This window comes from Geotrypetes seraphini, chromosome 5, assembly GCF_902459505.1.
Source record: "Geotrypetes seraphini chromosome 5, aGeoSer1.1, whole genome shotgun sequence".
NCBI lineage: Eukaryota > Metazoa > Chordata > Amphibia > Gymnophiona > Dermophiidae > Geotrypetes > Geotrypetes seraphini.
Window position 1 is genome coordinate 180,768,302 of NC_047088.1, and position 20,024 is coordinate 180,788,325.

Below are 20,024 nucleotides of genomic sequence, written 5' to 3' on the forward strand. Positions count from 1 at the left end.
AAGTACCAATATATACAAACAAACCCTAAGATGCAAGACTCTGCATGCAGTACAACCCCAGAGGAAAAGAAACAAATGCATTTCTTCCTGAACAGACAGCAGATGTAAATCAATCACTAAATTCAAAAATAAAATCATTCCCCCCTACCGTTGTTGTCTTCTTCCCTCCATGCTATGCCTTGCCTTCTGGCCTGCCCCCCAGTGTTATCTTCGGGCCGGCTCCCTCATCTGGAAGCCTTCCCTCTGACGTTGCGACGTCAGAGAGAAGGCTTCCGGTTCAGGCGTAGGACGCGCATAGGAGCCTCTGCCCATGGCTTTGTGCACTGCAGCACTGAGGAAGAGGGAGCTGGCCCGAAGACAACGCCACATCGATCGCACCATGGACTGGCGGCTGAAGAGCACTGTTTGGGGCCAGATGCACGTGCCGGCTCTGCGGACCAGCAGGAAATTTCTACAGACCGACACTGGTCCACGAACCGGTGATTGAAGAACACTGCTCTAGACTATAAGCTAGAGCACATAGTTTCTTTGTCGTACTTTTGTCTAAGACTTAAACTTGGTCATAAAGGTAAGGCTGTTCTTTATGTTGAATATTGTTGATAAACTGCTTCCTTTAGGTGAGGATAGAGAAATTTATGGAACATTCAGATTTCACACATATCACAGCAAACAATTTAAATCACATTTACACATAAAACTATTCATAAAATAAAAAAGTCATAAGTACAAATAGTCCTATCTTTCTATCCAGCCAGGTCTTCAGCTTTTTCCTAAATCTCCCTCTAATCTCACAGTATATCCCTGGGAAGGCAGACTTAAATTGTTTGCTGTGAAATGTGTGAAATCTGAATGTTCCATAAATTTCTCTATCCTCACCTAAAGGAAGCAGTTTATCAACAATATTCAACATAAAGAACAGCCTTACCTTTATGACCAAGTTTAAGTCTTAGACAAAAGTACGACAAAGAAACCTTTCACTCAGTTTGGTTGCTCAATTTTAGAAGCAAACTGACTTGTGGACTTTTTGCATGAAACTTAAATCTAGCCCTTGGATATTTGCCACATGTATTGCCTTACTCTAGATTCGGCAGTCATTTGATTTTGCCATGGGCTCTGTGACAGTTTTAGCTAAAAAGAAAACATGGCATAATCCATTATTCAGTCTGATGCCGAGCAGCTTTGTATATGAGCAAGGTACATTTGCATTATAATTTAAAAAAAAATTTTTTTTAAAGATTTTTAATTAGTGCACTGTTGTCCCATCTAGATTATTTCATCATATTCTATTTGGGCCTCCCAAAGAAACTGATGGTGTGCCTGCAGTTGCTGAAAAAATGCTGCATCAAGGTCAGCACCCTGAGGTTGTGGGTTCAAACCCATGCTGCACCTTGTGACCTTGGGCAAATCACTTAATCCCCCCAGGTACATTAGATAGATTGTGAGCCCACCGGGACAGACAGGGAAAAATGCTTTAGTACCTGAATAAATGCATGTAAACCGTTCTGAGTTCCCCTGGGAGAACGGTATAGAAAATTGAATAAATAAATATAGGTGAAAAAAAATATAGGTCAAACAAGGGTAAAAGAGACATGTTTCTCCCCCACCCCCCTACTGTCACTGAACTGGCTTCCAGTGCAAAAAGGGGTTATTTTTAAGCTGCTGCTTTTAGTTGTAAAGGCCCATAGAGATATTGGACCTCAATATTTAGCTTCAGGCTATCCACATTATATTTCATCACATTGTATACTTTACAATTACACTCCTACCTTGGCTTGATACTCCCGGATGTGAGGTATTTCTGTTTGGCTTCCACTTGGAAACAAACCTCTTTGAAGTCTGCCTTCCCAGGGATATACTGTGAGATTAGAGGGAGATTTAGGAAAAAGCTGAAGACCTGGCTGGATAGAAAGAGAGGACTATTTGTACTTATGACTTTTTTATTTTATGAATAGTTTTAGGTGTAAATGTGATTTAAATTGTTTGCTGTATGAAAATTGAATTTCTGCAATCCATCTGGTGTTGGTTTACCAGTTAAGCAGAACATAAGTGCCATATCAACTTAAGCAATCTGAAAAAGGGAAGAATTCATTAATTTTTGTACATAACCAGATTACCACATGCTTTACTGAAACCATGTGATTACCAATGAAGCAATGCATATAGGTAAATAAAGCCACTGCTTGTCATATATAAAAAGAATGTGAAAAATTGTTGAACAGTGTAAATATCTAATAGCTTCCAAAACATATTCTCAGTGTCCCAATATGAAACTGCCTCATAACCAGCTATTGCTTAAGCTCAGAGGAAGTTTTCCAGCTATCAGCCATACAGGCTTGACTAGTTTTATGATACTGTTTTTTAAATTTTATTTTGCTATAAGCTGGAGAACACAGTCAAATGTTTCTGACACTGAAGTTCTTCCATCTTACCTTTGAAAGCATTTCAATCATATGCCAGTCAACCTTATCATATCTCTCCGCAAATTCTAATCGGACATACTATGGGCCTCATGTTAGCTGGCAGCTCTCATCTCTCTTCTTTTTGTAAATATGTGAAGAAATGTAGAAAAAAATTAGCCAATATTATTTGATGATTCTTTTTCATTTCTTCACACAAAGGAAATATCTAACTTGAGTTAAAATCTGAATGTTATATATGAAAACTATGAAACTAATGAGAAAAATTTGTTTTTTTTATAATTTTATTCAATTGTTTTACTTTTATATTCTTTAATTTTTAAATTCTATTTAATAATAATAATAACTTTATTCTTCTATACCGCCATAATCGTGTGACTTCTAGGCGGTTCATATTGAAGAGAGCTGGACAATCAGCAAGTTACAATATGCAGATAGTGAATTACAGTATGCAGAATCTTAAAATGCAGCAAATTACAATATACAGTTTATTAAGAATTTCAGACTTATACGCAGGAGTGGACATATTAGAAATAATAGAATTGGATTTAGTGTTTGGTGTAGTTACTGTTTAGGTGATAAATCTGTCAAATAAGGCAGTTTTTATGGCTTTTCTAAAAGCGTCGTAGATCAGTCTAGCTCCATTAATGTAGTTGTCTAGCCAGTGTTTGTTTGCTTGGTACATAAAAGTTCTATCCAGAAAGGTTTTGTATTTACAGCCGGTAATGCTTGGATATGCAAATAGATTGAAGTTTCTGATTTGTCTTATAGGGCTTTATAGTATGAAGTGAGGTAGCAGGTAGGTAGGAGCTAGTCCTCAAACCAGCTTGAAACATATGCAAGAGAACTTGAATATTATTCGTGCCTCCACTGGCAGCCAGTGCAGCAGTCTGTAGTAGGGGCTAACATGGTCGCTTTTTTTAATCCAAATATCAAGCGGACCGCTGTGTTCTGAACAATTCTAAGTTTCCTCACTGTTTTTTTGGGTATACCCATATAAACGATATTGCAGTAGTCCAGTGTAGAAAGCACTAGTGATTGCACTAGTAATCTAAATGATAATGGGTCACAGTATTTTTTGATGGTCTTTAATTTCCATGCCAGAAAGCACTTTTTACCACTACATTCATGTGTTCAACCATTGTCAAATGTGTGTCTAATGTGACTCCCAATATTTTATTGTTTTAGTAATCGGCTAGTCGTGATCTTTTAGATGTATCGTTGTTTTAGTAATTTTGTCCGTTGAGCTTGCAAGGAAGACTTTTGTTTTTTCTGTGTTTAGTTTCAGTTTGAAGTTGATTGTCCAATGTTCTATTTCGTTCATAATATGAGAAATGTATTCTGAGGTTTCATTTGTTATGCTGTTCACTGGGATTAAAATGGAAATGTCATCTGCATATATGTAGTAGTTTAAGTTTAGCTTTTGCAGTAAGTGTCCTAAGGATGATATGTAGATGTTGAATAGTGTAGGTCACAGTTCTTCAACCGCCGATCCGCAGACCGGTGCTGGTCCGCAAAAAAATCTTGCCGGTCCACGAAGGATTCGGGTCCCCGCCGCAACGAAAGGTGCCGGCGTTGGCTGACTTGCAACTTCCTGTTGCCGTCGCTGTGCCAGGACTCCTGCCTTCGCCGGGACTCCTGCCGCGTATGCTTCCTGCCTTGTCTCCGCACCTCCAGACCAGCAGCGGCAGTTCTGTGTGCTTTTAACTTCGGCACAGAGCTGCCCCTAAGCAGTAGTTTAGCGCGGTTTCATGAGCAGCCTCGGGGCCTTTGCTAGGCCGGCCCGCTTCGATGATGTGATGTGGGCCAGCCTAGCAAAGGCCCCGAGGCTGCCTCATGAAACCACGCTAAACTACTGCTTAGGGGCAGCTCTGTGCCGAAGTTAAAAGCACACAGAGCTGCCGCTTGCCTAAAGACTCTTGGGCCACTGAAGGAGGGCAAAGAGCAGCTGTCCTGGAGGTTTCCCTTCCTCTCACCTTTGCAGGTCCCTTTTTTCCACCTTTTTTTTTCTTCAAACGGCAACGGGCCCCAGCATCGACATCAAGTAAGTTCCACTGTTCCTTGCAAATGGTTCTGCTCGGCCAAAGCTTCCCCTCTGACATGAGCTACCCTTAGGGGAAAGAAAGTGACCCGCAAAGGTGAGGGAAAGGGGGACAGATGATGGAAGTTGGGGGGGGGGGGAGAGAGAGAAGGGGCAGATGATGGAATGGAGTAGATGAGAGAGAGAAGGGGACAGATGATGGAAGTGAGAAGAAGGGAGAGAGAGCAGAAGGCAGATGGATGTCAGTTGAGAGGGGAGAGCAGATCTGAATGGAAGTGGGGAAAGAACACATACTGGATGGAAGGAGTATATAAATAAAGGGGGAAGAAAATAGTAAGATAATGGAGGGGTGAGGGAAAGGGGTGACAAGCTGTGGGTAGACACAGTGAAAAGAGGGAAACAGGACTAAATAGTAAGAAAGAATTTAATTTAGATGGAGGCAGAAAATAGAGAAGGAAGACCAGAGAAGAAAAGGGAAGAGAGAGCAGAGAACGATATCAGATCTGAGTGGAGGAAATGAGAAGAGAGAGATGCTAAAAACAAAAGGGGGGAGGGAAGGACAGAGATGCCAGACCATGAGGGGAACAGAAGGAAGATGATGGATGCCAGACCAAATTGGGAGGGGGGGCAGGATGAGAGATGGCAGGGAAAGACAGACAGTGAATGGAAGGGGCAGATGCTGGACTGAAGAGACAAAGAAGGTTATCATGCCACTGTACCGGGCCATGGTATGCCCTCACCTGGAGTACTGCGTCCAGCACTGGTCACCGTACATGAAGAAGGACACGGTACTACTCGAAAGGGTCCAGAGAAGAGTGACTAAAATGGTTAAGGGGTTGGAGGAGCTGCCGTACAGTGAAAGATTAGAGAAACTGGGCCTCTTCTCCCTCGAACAGAGGAGATTAAGAGGGGACATGATCGAAACATTCAAGATACTGAAGGGAATAGACTTAGTAGAGAAAGACACTATTCACCCTCTCCAAGGCAGGGAGAATATAGAAACATAGAAACATAGAAGATGACGGCAGAAAAGGGCCACAGGCCCAGTGTTCCCGCTAAGGTGCGCTGGTGTGCGCTTGCGCACAAAATATTACCTGGCAGCGCACAAGTTTCTCGTCACAGCGCACACATTGTAGAGCACAGTTCTTCAACCGCCGGTCCGCAAACAAAATCTTGCCGGTCCGCGAAGGATTCGGTCCCCGCCGCAACGAAAGGCCGGCGTCAGCTGACTTGCAACTTCCTGTTGCAGTCGCTGTGCCGGGACTCCTGCCTTCGCCGGGACTCCTGCCTTCCACCGCGTTTGCCTCCTGCCTTGTCTCCGCACCTCCAGACCAGCAGCGGCAGCTCTGTATGTTTTTAACTTCGGCACAGAGCTGCCCCTAATCAATAGTTTAGCGCGGTTTCATAAGGCAGCCTCGGGGCCTTTGCTAGGCCGGCCCACATCGCATCATCGAAGCGGGCCGGCTATCAAAGGCCCCGAGGCTGCCTCATGAAACCGCGCTAAACTATTGATTAGGGGCAGCTCTGTGCCGAAGTTAAAAGCATACAGAGCTGCCGCTGCTGGTCTGAACTCTTGGGCCGCTGAAGGAGGGCAAAAAGCAGCTATCCTGGAGGTTTCCCTTCCTCTCGCCTTACAGGTTCCTTTTTTCCACCTTTTTTTTTTTCCTTCAAACGGCAACGGGCCCCAGCATCGACATCAATCAAGTAAGTTCCACTGTCAATCAAGCGGTTCTGCTCGGCCAAAGCTTCCCCTGTGACATGAGCCACCCTCAGGGGAAAGAAAGTGACCCACAAAGGTGAGGGGAAGGGGGGCAGATGATGGAAGTTGGGGGGGGGAGAGAGAGAAGGGGCAGATGATGGAATGGAGGAGATGAGAGAGAGAGAGAAGGGGACAGATGATGGAAGTGAGAAGAAGGGAGAGAGAGCAGAAGGCAGATGGATGTCAGTTGAGAGGGGAGAGCAGATGCTGAATGGAAGTGGGGAAAGAACACATACTGGATGGAAGGAGGAGATAAATAAAGGGGGAAGAAAATAGTAAGATAATGGAGGGGTGAGGGAAAGGGGTGACAAGCTGTGTGTAGACACAGTGAAAAGAGGGAAACGGGACTAAATAGTAAGAAAGAATTTAATTTAGATGGAGGCAGAAAATAGAGAAGGAAGACCAGAGAAGAAAAGGGAAGAGAGCAGAGAATGATCAGATCTGAGTGGAGGAAATGAGAAGAGAGATATGCTAAAAACCACAGGGGGGAGGGAAGGATAGAGATGCCAGACCATGAGGGGAACAGAAGGAAGATGATGGATGCTAGACCAAATTGGAGGGTGGGGGGGGGGGCAGGAGGAGAGATGGCAGGGAAAGACAGACAGTGAATGGAAGGGGCAGATGCTGGACTGAAGAGACAGAGAAGGTTATCATGCTGCTGTACCGGGCCATGGTACGCCCTCACCTGGAGTACTGCGTCCAGCACTGGTACTTTAAGAAGGACACGGTACTACTCGAAAGGATCCAGAGAAGAGCAACTAAAATGGTTAAGGGGCTGGAGGAGTTGCCGTACAGCGAAAGATTAGAGAAACTGGGCCTCTTCTCCCTTGAGCAGAGGAGATTGAGAGGGGACATGATAGAAACATTCAAGGTACTGAAGGGAATAGACTTAGTAGCTAAGGCAGGGAGAACGAGAGGGCACTCTCTAAAGTTGAAAGGGGATAGATTCCATACAAACGTAAGGAAGTTCTGTGGTAGAAAGCAACATATTTATTTGGCTCATAACTTGCTGGCGCCCGATATTTTTAGCTCACAGTGAAAAAAGTTTGCTCACAACACCCGCCCGCTTAGAGGGAACACTGGCCACAGCCCATCAAGTCTGCCCACTCCAACAACCCTACCCCCTTGAATTTACCCTCCTAGAGATCCCACATGTGTATCCCATTTCCTTTTAAAATCCTTCACGCTGCTGGCCTGAATCACCTGAGGTGGAAGTTCATTCCAACGATCGACCACCCTTTCGGTGAAGAAGAACTTCCTGGTGTCGCCATGAAATTTCCCACCCCTGATTTTCAGCGGATGGCCTCTTGTGGCAGAGGGGCCTTTAAAAAAGAAGATATCATCCTCCACCTCAATACGGCCGGTGATATATTTAAACGTCTCTATCATGTCTCCTCTCTCTCTACGTTCTTCAAGTGAATATAGCTGCAATTTATTCAGCCTTTCTTCATACGGGAGGTCTTTGAGTCCCGAGACCATTTTGGTGGCCATTCTTTGAACCGACTCAACTCTCAGCACATCCTTTTGGTAATGTGGCCTCCAGAATTGTACACAATACTCCAGATGAGGCCTCACCATGGATCTGTACAATGGCATTATAACTTCGGGCTTCCGGCTGATAAAACTTCTTCGGATGCAACCCATCATTTGTCTTGCCTTTGATGAAGCCTTCTCCACTTGATTGAGAGGGCATTCTCTAAAGTTGAAAGGGGATAGATTCCGTACAAACATAAGGAAGTTCTTCTTCACCCAGAGAGTGGTAGAAAGCTGGAACGCTCTTCCAGAGGCTGTTATAGGGGAAAACACCCTCCAAGGATTCAAGACAAAGTTAGACAAGTTCCTGCTCAACCAGAACTTGCGCTGGTAGGGCTAGTCTCAGTTAGGGTGCTGGTCTTAGACCAGAGGGCCGCCGCGTGAGCGGACTGCTGGGCATGATGGACCACTGGTCTGACCCAGCAGTGGCAATTCTTATGTTCTTAGGGCAGACGCTGGATGGAAGAGAGTGAAAAGGCAATGAAACCAGAAACCAGAGACGACAAAAGGTAGAAAAAAATAATTTTATTTCTATCTTGTGATTCAAATATATCAGATTTGAAATATGTATCTTGCTAGACATAACTGGGGAGTGCAAAGCCCAGGCAATGCTTCTTTAGCTTCCAGCTGGCTTAGGGCTCTCTCTGACCAGGGGGCAGTTGCCCTAGTTCCACTCCCCTAACACCATTCCTGTCATGTGTGACTGAGGTATTCTGTTACATGATATTTGTGTAGCATTCTGTAATAATTTGGCTTATTCAGTTTTCTTGATAGTAGAGGTGATATATGTGAAGGGGAGGGGAGACAGGGGTTTTGTTGATCTTTGCCCTGTATTATTTGTATTTATAAAATGGCAATTGTATAGAATATTGTTTCTTTTTATACTTTAATAAAATATGTTCAATATAAAATCATAACTATTTGAGGCTTGTGCGGATGGGATCGGATGGTTTGTGGGACCCAGCTCGCGGGGACGGGGCGGCGATGGTTTTTAAAAAAAATTTCAGTCTTAGTAGTTTGCCGGTCCATGAAATAATTATTTTATTTCCGCCGGTCCATAGGTGTAAAAAGGTTGAAGAACACTGGTGTAGGTGAAAGTGGTGAACCTTTTGGTACTCCCGAGGGGTTTTTCCAAGAGTTTGAGTTTCTCTCGCCACTAACCACACGGTATGATCTCTTTGTTAGAAAACCTAGTAACCAGTTCCTTACTCTTCCCGTAAGTCCTATTGCATCTAGGCAGTATAGCATTATTTCGTGATCAACAAGATCAAAAGCACTCAAGAAGTCTTTTACTAGAGTGCATTAGGTTTTGCACTTACCAAAACAGCACAAATTTAAGGTAGGTAAGAGCAAACGTAGTGTGGAAACTGTTGAGGTGTGCCCAGCAAAATCCTCAGTTTCCATGCAGAAATGTTAAGTAATGCTGGGCCAATCAGGTCTTAGATTAAGTGGGGATGGGCGGACCTGCTATGCCTAAGGCCTGATTGGTCCATGCTTCTAGAGCCTGGGCCAATCAGGCCTTAGGCTTCGGCGGGATGGGCCGGGAAGGGGCGGGTCAACAAGAAAAGGTTAGTTTGGTGGGGGGGAGGTTTGGGGGCTGTTAGCGCGGGGGGGGTGCATCTTCCGGCAGGAGGGATTGGGCACCCTCATACCGGTGATCGGTAGTGTCGGGGGGGGGGGCGGCAGGAGGGTTTGGGCACCCTCCTGTCAGCGATCGGTAGTGTCGGGGGGGGGCATCTTCCGGCAGGAGGGTTTGGGCACCCTCCTGCCGGCAATCGGACAGGCGGCCGCGGCCCGCTATACTTATAGCGGCAGAGAGATCCCTTGCCGCGATAAGTGTAGCGGGCCGTGTCTAATCTAATCTGATTCTCTAACCAGCGTCTGTACCATGGACGCCGGTTACAGAATCGGGGTTTAGAGTAGGCCCGATTCTGAATAGGACACCTCTCCCGGGCGTCCTATACAGAATCAGGGCCTAAATGTTAAGGCACCCATAGAATATAATGGGCGCCTTAGCATTTATCACAAGCTAAATTGGTTAGCGTACCTTAATAAAAGGATCCCTATATATGCAAATAAGTAGGATTTAGTATGAACATAGTACACGCACTAGTATTATATGTGTACTGCATATACGTAAGCTGATTGATTATGATATAAATGTGTCTGTATTGAAAACCATCTCAGAAAACGCTCTGTATTGTAATACCTTTACAGAAGCTCATGTAATGTAACACTATTATAGAAGCTCATATAAAGCACTCTGAAATGACTCCCCAGTCATTAGTAGTGGTATAGAAGCTTTCAATAAACAATGTTTGGGGCATTCCAAAACATTCCGTACGTTGTTACTGTATAATGGGTCAGTATGCGCAATTTGGGCATGAACATTTACATCATGGTTCAGTAGAAGTACATCTGGTGCCCAAATTTTGGTCATGGAAATCAGCACTAAGCACAATTTTATTAAGGGCGCAAACCCTTTACAGAATTGCGCTTAGCACTCATTTTTTCCAGTGTCAATTTTTGAGCACCATTTATAGAATTTGTCCCTAAATCTGTGATAGAGACTAGAAATTTGGAAAAACGTTTCTAGTTTATATGCTTTGATAATGAAGCTATTTGTAAATGCTGGGACTATTTATACTCTTGGTGTAGGGTATAGGGGGGGATTTGTAGGGCAATGTCTTTGTTTTAAAGACTGCCTCTACTTGGGGAAGCAGATAAAAAGTCTTGATTCTTCTCTCAAGCCTTTAATACACGTAGTGACTATCCACTCACTCCACACCTGGACTAGCTAGCTGCACACCCTATTACTTAAACCAGTTTTGCATACCTTATTCAACTGTACATATAACCGCATTCAGTTTAGTCATCCATCTAAGAAGCCAACTGGCTTTTATTCAATTAAGTCGCACACACAAATTGAGTGTGTACCCATCTCAAAGCACTATTTAAAGGCAGTCCCTGTTTTACAAACATCCGACTTAAGTCGGACTCATACTTACGAATGGGGTCCTGCTCTACCTTCGGTGTCCCAACATGCCTCTCTCCCTCCCTCCTGAGTCCAAATGCGCCCCACCCCTCCATCCCCAGTCCCAGTGTGCCCCTCTCTCTCCCTCCATTCTGTGCCCCAAGTACGTGCCTCCCTCCGGCAGGTGTTTATCTTCTGGCTGGCTCCCTCCTTTCAGCCGCAGTCGTTTCTCTGCACAAAGCCACAGGCAGTGGCTCGTACGTATGTTAAACACAATATGTCAAAAAAAAAAGCCCCCCCACTCCATGCCCTCCCAACTTACACTGGCACCTGAGCCACAATGCACCCCTGCACGACCTGCAGCAAAATGGCAGGAGGGATACCCACTTCCTCCTGCCACAAAAGAACTCCCTCCCCTCCCCCCCACCTGAAAAAAAGGCAGGAGGTATGCCCATTCCCTTCTGCCACCGGAGGCCCCTCTCCCCCTCCAGGCCCCCCTGCCCCGTACCTCTTAAAAGTTGGGAGCAGGAGGTAGTGAGAACACCTCCTGCTTCTCCTCCTTCCGACTACGACACTGGGCCTTAGGCCCCTCCCCGGTGCATCAAGTGATGCACGGGGTGGGGGGTCTAAGGCCCTGATTGGCTCAGACGCCACAATCAGGGACATCCTTAGGCTCCTTCCTAAGGAAGACCCTGATTAGTGGAGGGGCCTGGCTAGGACAGGACAAGGAAGGATTGCTCCTGTCCAGGCTCACCACTGGGCCACCAATACCTATATGTGAATATAAATCCTCGGTTTATATTCGAGTCAACCTCCCCCCCTTTTTTGGAGGGGAGAAAAAAAAGATTACATTGGTTTATATTCGAGTATATACAAGTACATTTACTATTAACTATTTTTCTGTGTGGAAACAGTATGGGAATGTGCTAGGAACATCTCCTTTTCAGCGAGTGCACAGGCCTTATGGTAAGAGAGCACACTCTAGTAAAAGGGCTCATTGCTTCAAACACCATTGACAGCTGCATATGTCAGAAATTAGCTACTGAAAAACCAAAATCTACAATTCCATAGGAAATCTGTTAAACTTCACATACATCTTAAGCAAGCCTACGTGAAATGTGAGAGTTGTTCTGTCCCAGAAGAGATCATAAACAGACACTGGGGAGATGGATAGTCTTTTCAAACCAGCTCTGGGAGTGACATGGAAATCATTGTGGTTGGCAGAAGGCAGGTGTCAACAGGTTTGCATGTGTGGGAATACAACTTGAGAAACATGCATTGCAGATGTTGGCATTTTCCTCTTGTACTGAGAAAAATACATTTTTTATTTTGTTTCTCCAGTGTTGCCGTACATGCTTTGTATGACTTCTTGGGGTTCTTAATTGAATTTTTTTTCTTCATATTTCTATTTTGAGTTTGTAATTCCTTATTCTGAATTTAGTGAGGGTCGTTCTGCTTTTTGCATGTGTCCAAGATGATGCATTCTATTTGCATGTAGTTTTTGTGTAGAGTCCTTCTCGTTCTGTTTCACTAATAGTAGGTATACTGATGTAATACTTCTAGTGCTGCTTCTTAGTTAAAGTTCATGCTGTTTGAATCATAGGAATTAGAGCTGCTCTATGGTATGTTTGCTACATGCTCTTTGAGTTAGAATTTTTCAGGGTTTGCATTATTTCACATCTGGCAGTGGAAGAGATTTATGTGGCTATTACTCAGATGAAATGAGAATCGGATTATTATTTCAGTGTTGTATGGTAACTTCCTTTTTTTATAATTCTTTATTTATTCATTTTATCCTTTTTGACAATACATTTAGGGCTCCTTTTACTAAGGTGCGCTAGCGTTTTTAGCGCACACAAGATTTTAGCGCGCGCTAAACCCACGCTACGCAGCTAGAAATAACGCCAGCTCAATGCTGGCATTAGCATCTAGCATGTGCAGCATTGTAGCGCGAGCTATTCTGCGCGTTAATGCCCTAACACAGCTTAGTAAAAGGAGCCCATAGTTAAAAACAAAGAAATAAGGGGTCACGTGATGTGTTGAGCTGAGCAAGACGTGCTCTGCTCGAGCTCCGGGGCTCCGGGTCCTCCTTCGTCCTTTCATGAGCAGGTTTTTTGTTTCCCCCCTTACCTGTTAGTGGGACTTGTCTATGGACCGCTTCGCTCAGCCTGCCAGCCCGATAATGAGCGGCAAAGCGACTCGAGGAACTAAAGATCGGGAGGCGCGCCTGCAGCGCGCTGACCCCAAGATGGCGACGGGGACGCCGGATGCGGGTCCCGAACTCCCGTTGTCAGCGGTGCACATTGCAGCTCTCTCTGCATCAGTGGTGCGGGCTTTAGATGCCCGGTTTGAACAGCTTTCGGGCCAACTTTCCTCCTTGGAGTCTCTGGTCACGGAAACAACTCGACGGACCGGAGAATTGGAATCCCGGGTGGCGCATGTGGAGGAGGCCCACTCTGCATCGTCGGCGGACCTGACCTCCCTTAAAGCGCAAATAGCACGACAGGCGGACAAAATCGAAGACCTCGAGAATCGCTCGAGACGGGATAATCTTCGTCTTATTGGTCTGCCTGAGACGGTGTCTGACTCCCGGCTGCATACCACCTTAGAATCCTGGCTCCGTACAGCTTTGCCTCTTCCTGAAGGTATGGGAATCTTGCGGTTAGATCGTGTCCACCGCCTTGGGAGGCGCACTGACGACCACACTAAAGCCCGGGTCACTATTTTCAAGGTCCATAACTCCGCACATAAAGTGGAGCTAATGAAACAATACCGCCAAAAACGCAACCTTCTTACCTACGAGGGAATACAGGTTCGTCTTTTCCAGGATTACTCTCCAGCATTGCAGGAGCGCAGGAGGCGGTTTTCCAGAGTTTGCTCCGCTCTCTTTGATCGCCAGCAACATTTCCAATTACTCTACCCAGCGCAACTGCGGATCTGGACTGCTGCAGGGTGGAAGAGTTACACCTCAGCGGACGAAGCTCAGGCTTATTTGGATTCTTTGCCGGGGGAGGCTGGACCTTCCTCGGCCCCCTGAGGCCTTCCTTCTTTCTGTGCTGGTATTTAGGTTCCTGAGGTGCCTAGATCTGGCGCTGCTTGAAAGCGGAGCTTGGATTATTCCCGGCTGACCTGAGGACTTGACGCTGAGCCGCTCTCCCTCCTTGGACACGGAATCACAGTTGTAACCTGTTGGCTCGTTGCCTGTTATATCTTGTGGACCTTTTTGATGTTTGCCGTTTGAAGGCCAACCTGAAGGTTCAGCTTGAACTTGGAGTTCTGCTTATTGGGTCCGGGTTCTAGCCCCAATAGCCTTTGCTGCTGTTGAATAATTGGGGTATTTCCTGATGGCCCTTAATTCTGCATACTCAGACCGCTTGGCACTCAGTTGGTGGTCAGGATTTGTGCTGCTTCAGAGTTGGTTGTTGCTGACTTCACCTGGCGTGGATCCACCTGTGGAGCTGAGTCCTGTGGATATTTTCCAGACTTTGATTATTTGGATCTTTTGATCCGTTGGACTCTTTGGCTATACAGACCTTCTTCATTATGTTTTGTGTGGATGCGGTGTGGACTTGTATGTTTGGGGTATGGCTGGACGATTGGCGTTAGGCTGGGGTAATGATATAACTGTCTATAGTGGTTAGGGACTTTTGGAGGGGAGTTTTATTTCTTTCTTCACTTATAAGGATCTTGGGGGGTATTTTTCATGTGGGAGTTGATTTTGTACAAATTGCCATTGAATGAATATGGGCGTTTCGGTGGGTGTCTACCTGGGAAACTCAAAGACTCTTTCCTTTGAGTTTTGGGATGCACATATGTATTACCGGGTGTCTGGTGGCGCTGCTTGGCCTGGGCTCTGCTTCTGCCTGTAACTTGGGGTGTCATACTGTTTATAACCCCATGGCTGGTTCTATATCTGTACCGTGGGATGGTCGGGTGTGAACTGTTAGTGGGATTTTTTATATGGATAGTGATTTGAGTGGGTGAGGTTTGGGGATAGTAGGTTTGAGACTGAGGGGACTCGGGGCCCTGTTCCCATTCGTGCGTGGCTCCTTCTCCCTCCCGCCTTTGTGGGTTGGCGGATATAGTCCGCTAGGGGAGGGAGTTGCTCCACAGGGCCCCTAGACCACTAGTGGGTCGTATGAGGGACCGGGAGGGGGTGGTGGGGGGAAGGGGTGGATGGGTGGGAGGGTGTGTTGGGTTTTCATCTTGTTCTTTCTTCTTTTTCTTTTCTCTTTCCTTCTTCCTCTTTCCTTCTTCTTCTTTTGTGTTCCTGGTGCCCTGCATTTGGCTTTTTGTCCATTGGTGGAAGCTCGGGTCTGGATTGGGGTTATGGGAGCTGGTCGCTGGCTGGGACGGCCTTGCTCTCGGTCTTATTTTTGGATTTGTACTTGTTCTTTGTTTTTCTAAATTTTCTCATGAAGCCTCTTAGATGTATTTCCTGGAATATATATGGTGTCACTTCGCCTATTAAACGACATAAAATTTTAAGAGCCTTGAACCGTCAGAAGGCTGATTTAGTCTTCTTGCAGGAGACGCATCTATCAGCGGCAGAGCATGCTAAACTTCAGACTTGGTGGGTTGGTCATCATTTGGGAGCACCGGCGATCGACCGTAAGGCGGGGGTTCTAATTTTGATTCGGAAGGGGTTGCCCTTTGTCATCCAACAACAGTGGGCAGATCCTGGGGGTAGGTATATTATTGCTAAGGTGCTTCATCATCAGCCCCTGATTCTTTGTAATGTCTGTGCTCCTAACAACTATGAATCTCGATTTTTCTCCTCACTTATTCGCCTTCTTGGTCAACATTCTGATATTCCTTTACTTGTGGGAGGGGACTTCAATTGTGTTCATGACCCTTTGTTGGATAAATCACTTCCTGCTCCTCAGGATTGGGTGCATCCTACTAGGGGTATTTCTTTACTTTGCTCATCCTTAGATGTTATTGACGTTTGGCGGACGCTTCACCCAGGCGAGCGTGATTATACTCACATTTCTAGGGCTCATGCCTCTTTATCCCGGATTGACTACTGGCTGACCTCTAGCTCTTTGTTTTCTCAGATTGAATCAGCCACAATTGGCTCCTTTGATGTCTCTGATCATACCATGCTTTTGTTAACTTTGCATTTGGATGTCTCTTCCCCGGGCTCTTTCCGTTGGCAATTTCCGCTCCGTTTGTACAAGGACCCGAAGTTTCAGGAGTTTCTGCTTCGGAAATGGTCGGACTATCAACTCCATAATATTGCACATCGGGATGATCCTACTCTCTTCTGGGAGGCTGCGAAAGCAGTGCTCCGCGGTGAGATCATGGCATATTCTAGTCATCAACGTCGTGCTTGAGATAGGGAGATTTTGCAACTGGAACGTAGGGTCGGTGTTCTCCGTCGACTTTATATTCAGTCTCACGCTTCCTCTTTGCGATCTCAGCTTTTAGCCGCCCAGTGTCAACTTCAGGAGCTGTTGCTTGCCAGAACAGTCAAGTCACTTGCTTATTATAAGTATCAATTTTTCCGACATGGGAACCAACGTGGGGCACTTTTGGCAAGGGTGGTCCGTAGATCTGAGGGTTGTACTCCTATCTTGCAACTCCGCTCGGATGGGGGGGATTTGGTCCGGACGGATGCCGAGATTAACGCAGTGTTCTATAACTATTATAAGAAGCTCTATTCCCAACAATCTGATTTGATGGAGGGTTCTGCATATTTGGATGGCATTACCCTACCGTGTATCTCTGATCGGGCGGTAGCTAACCTTAATGCCCCCATTACGGCTGAGGAGGTGTCAGGTGTCATACAGAATGGATCTTTGCTGAAGGCCCCCGGGCCGGATGGTTTCCGGATGGAATTCTATAAACTTCTACACCCTACAATAACACCTGTCTTAGCTGATACCTTCACAGCCGCCATTCAGCGGGGTGCCCTTCCGGATTCTCTCAATTCTGCTCAAATAGTTGTACTATTGAAGCCCCATAAGGATGCTGCCCTTTCTTCTTCTTACCGCCCTATTTCGCTGTTGAATGTGGAGGTCAAATTGTTCGCCAAGGTTTTGGCTAATCGACTGGCTTGTGTCCTCCCTGATTTGATTGCTTCCCCTCAGGTGGGATTTGTGCAGGGGCGCACTAGTGTGAAAAACATTAGATCTATATTGGCTTCTTTGGAATTTGTGGAGAGGGCCCATCTACCTTCTCTTTTGGTCAGCTTCGATGCTGAAAAGGCCTTCGATCGGGTCTCTTGGAACTTTTTATTTGAGGTTTTGACTAGGTATGGCATAACGGGCTTTTTTCAGGAAGCGGTTCGGGTACTTTATCATTCCCCTAAAGCCTGTGTTTGGGCCAACGGACTTTGCTCTTCTTCATTCCCCATATGTTGTGGCACGCGTCAGGGCTGCCCCCTTTCCCCATTGCTCTTTGCTCTGTCGTTGGACCCTTTGATCCGGGATATTCAGAATAATAGAGCTATTTCGGGTATTCGAATTGGTTCTTCCGAATTTAAAATTTCGGCTTTTGCGGATGATCTCCTGGTTCATATCTCGGATCCCATTATGTCTCTTTCCAATCTGATGGCCACTTTTCAAGAATATGGAGATTATTCGGGTTTTAAGCTTAATCTTGACAAATCTCTAGCGTTGGCCACGTCCTCGCATTTACGGGACTCTTGGCCTGGGCCCTTTCCTCTTCAATGGGTTTCCTCCTCGTTTCGTTATTTAGGGATCTTGTTGACGCCTTGTACTTCGGAGTTATATCGCGTCAACATTGATTCCTTGTTATGTTCTTCGGCTGAGTGTTTTGCTCGGTGGGCTCCTCTTCCTCTGTCCTTGTCGGGCAGGATTCATTTGTTTAATATGGTTCTTTTTCCTAAATGGCTTTACACTTTGCAGTTACTCCCGTTATGGCTTTTGAAACGGGATATTACTAAATTACATTCTATGCTTTCTCGATTCTGTTGGGGGGACGACGTCCACGGGTGGCGTTGCGTTATCTGTTTGGTGCGTGGGAAGGTGGGGGAATGGGGTTACCGCACTTTCGGTTATACAATGCTGCTTGTTTGATGCGTCATCTGGGGGAGTGGCTTTCGGACCGCCAGGATTTTACTCCGAAATCCTATGAGAAGGAATTTTTTGCCCCTTGGCATATTCTGTCCTTGGTGCAGACACCTCGTTCTGCCTTACCTGCGTCATTTCGGGGAAGTTTGTTGTTGCACTCTCTACGCATCATCTGGGCTTATGTGTTTGACTCCTGGAATGGTACTCCCTCGATTACTAGATACTTACCTATTCAGGGAAATCTGCAATTCAGCCCTGGCATGGAGAATGCTAGTTTTCGTAAGTTGGCGTCCCAGGATTTTACGCTACTTGCCCATGTTCTCCAGGCTGATGGTTCTTTAATGTCTTGGGATGCTCTGCTCCGGTCTGGTGTTTTTTCTATGGGTGACTTCTTTGCGTTTCGGCAACTTCATCATTATGTTCATTCTCTCCCCCGAGCCGCTCTGGCATTTCCTATTGAGGACAGATTTGCGGCACTTCTGGATCCATACTTGGAGGCAGGGTTTATGGTTTATGGTCTTTATAAGGACTTCTGGCGTTTGTTGAGGCCGACTGATCGTGCTGTATTACATGACCGTTGGTGTCAAGATCTGGGGATAACTCAGGACGCTTTGGACCTCCCTTCCTTGATCACAAGAATACCGGGAGTGTCTTTTAATGTAGATCTCCGGGAGTGTCAATTTAGGGTACTTCATCGGGGCTATTTTACGAAAAGTCAGTTATATTATTCAGGTTTTACGGATTCTCCTTTGTGCCCTAAGTGTCTCCAGCAACCCCATTCGTTTATCCATGCCTTTTGGTCCTGTGTGAAAATCAAACGTTTTTGGAGGCAGGTTTTATCTTACGTGGAGCGTGTTTTAGGATCTAGGCTTCCCTTTTCGGCAGCTGGTCTCTTCCTGGATAAGTATGAGGCCTTCTGTTTACCTGATTCGGGTCAGCGGCAGTTTATGAGACGGGTAGGTGTTTTGGGGAAGAAGGTGATTCTATCTGTTTGGATTGGAGATACTTTGCCTTCCTTTTGGGCTTGGAGGAATCGTTTGCATGCTCTGCTGCTGATGGAGCGGAAGGATGCGACTTTTAGCTTTCTAAGAAAGCGCAAATTTCTTCGGATCTGGGATTCTTACCTTTTTTCATTATCACCACGGGCTCGAAGTGACATTCTGAATACATTGTGACTCTTTCTGAGGCCCGGGCTTGTTTTCATTCTTGCGGGGTCGCCAGGTATTCTTCTTTTTCCCTCCTTTTTCTTTTCTTTCCTTTTCTCTCTTTCTTCTTTCTTTTTTGGTGTTGGAGTTTACTCTTTATCTTTGGCAGTGGGTTATATGCGTCTGATTCAGACTAGGGGGTTTGGGGTGGGGGGTGGTGTGGGTGGGACTGTTGGATTTGTTATTATGTATCAGACTGTTCTTTCTTGTTACTCTGGTTTGTTTGTTGGTTTGTCATATATTCTCTGATAATAAATTAAAATTTAGAATGAAAAATAAAAAAACAAAGAAATAATACAATACCAATTTTAACATCTTTGAAGAATTACATCTAATACAAAAAAATCAAAATAAACCAAAGAATCAAGTATATCGGTTTGTATAGTTAGTCCTTAATATGAGAGGCCGAAGCTATGAATTTAACTGAAAATTTTTGATTGTTAATGTGTACAAAGGAAAATAAAGATATGGCCTGCTGGCTAAAGCTTTACTTCATTGAGCTGATACTGGAGTAGGAGATCTCATGAAGTTACTACATTTTGCTCTTTGGCAGAAATAAACTTTGACAACTGTTGGGGTTCAAAAAAAACATACCTATTCCCTTGATAGACCATCACACATTTACAGGGTTATCTTACAATGAATGTCGCAGCCAACTGCAAGGCCCCGGGTCTCAAAATAAGAAACTGCTTTCTTCTCTTTTGGGTAGATCGTGACACATCTGGATACATTCTATTTTTGACATAAATGGAATATCTTGTATTTAAAAAACAATTTACACTTCACCCTCCGTATTCGTGGGGGTTAGGGGCACAGCCGGACCGCGAATATGGAAAAACCGTGAATAATATTCAGGCCGGCTCTGCCCTTATCCCTGGCTATTTTTAGCCCTGTAAGTCCCCCCCCCCCCTTTAAGCCTTACCTGGTGGTATAGCGGGTTTTCAGGCAGGAGCGAGCTCCTCACGCTCCTGCCCCGTGCAGATCGCTTACAGGATATGGCTGCCTTGAGCTCCGGTAGTCTCTTGAGCCATTTCCTGTGAGCAATCTGCACGGAGCAG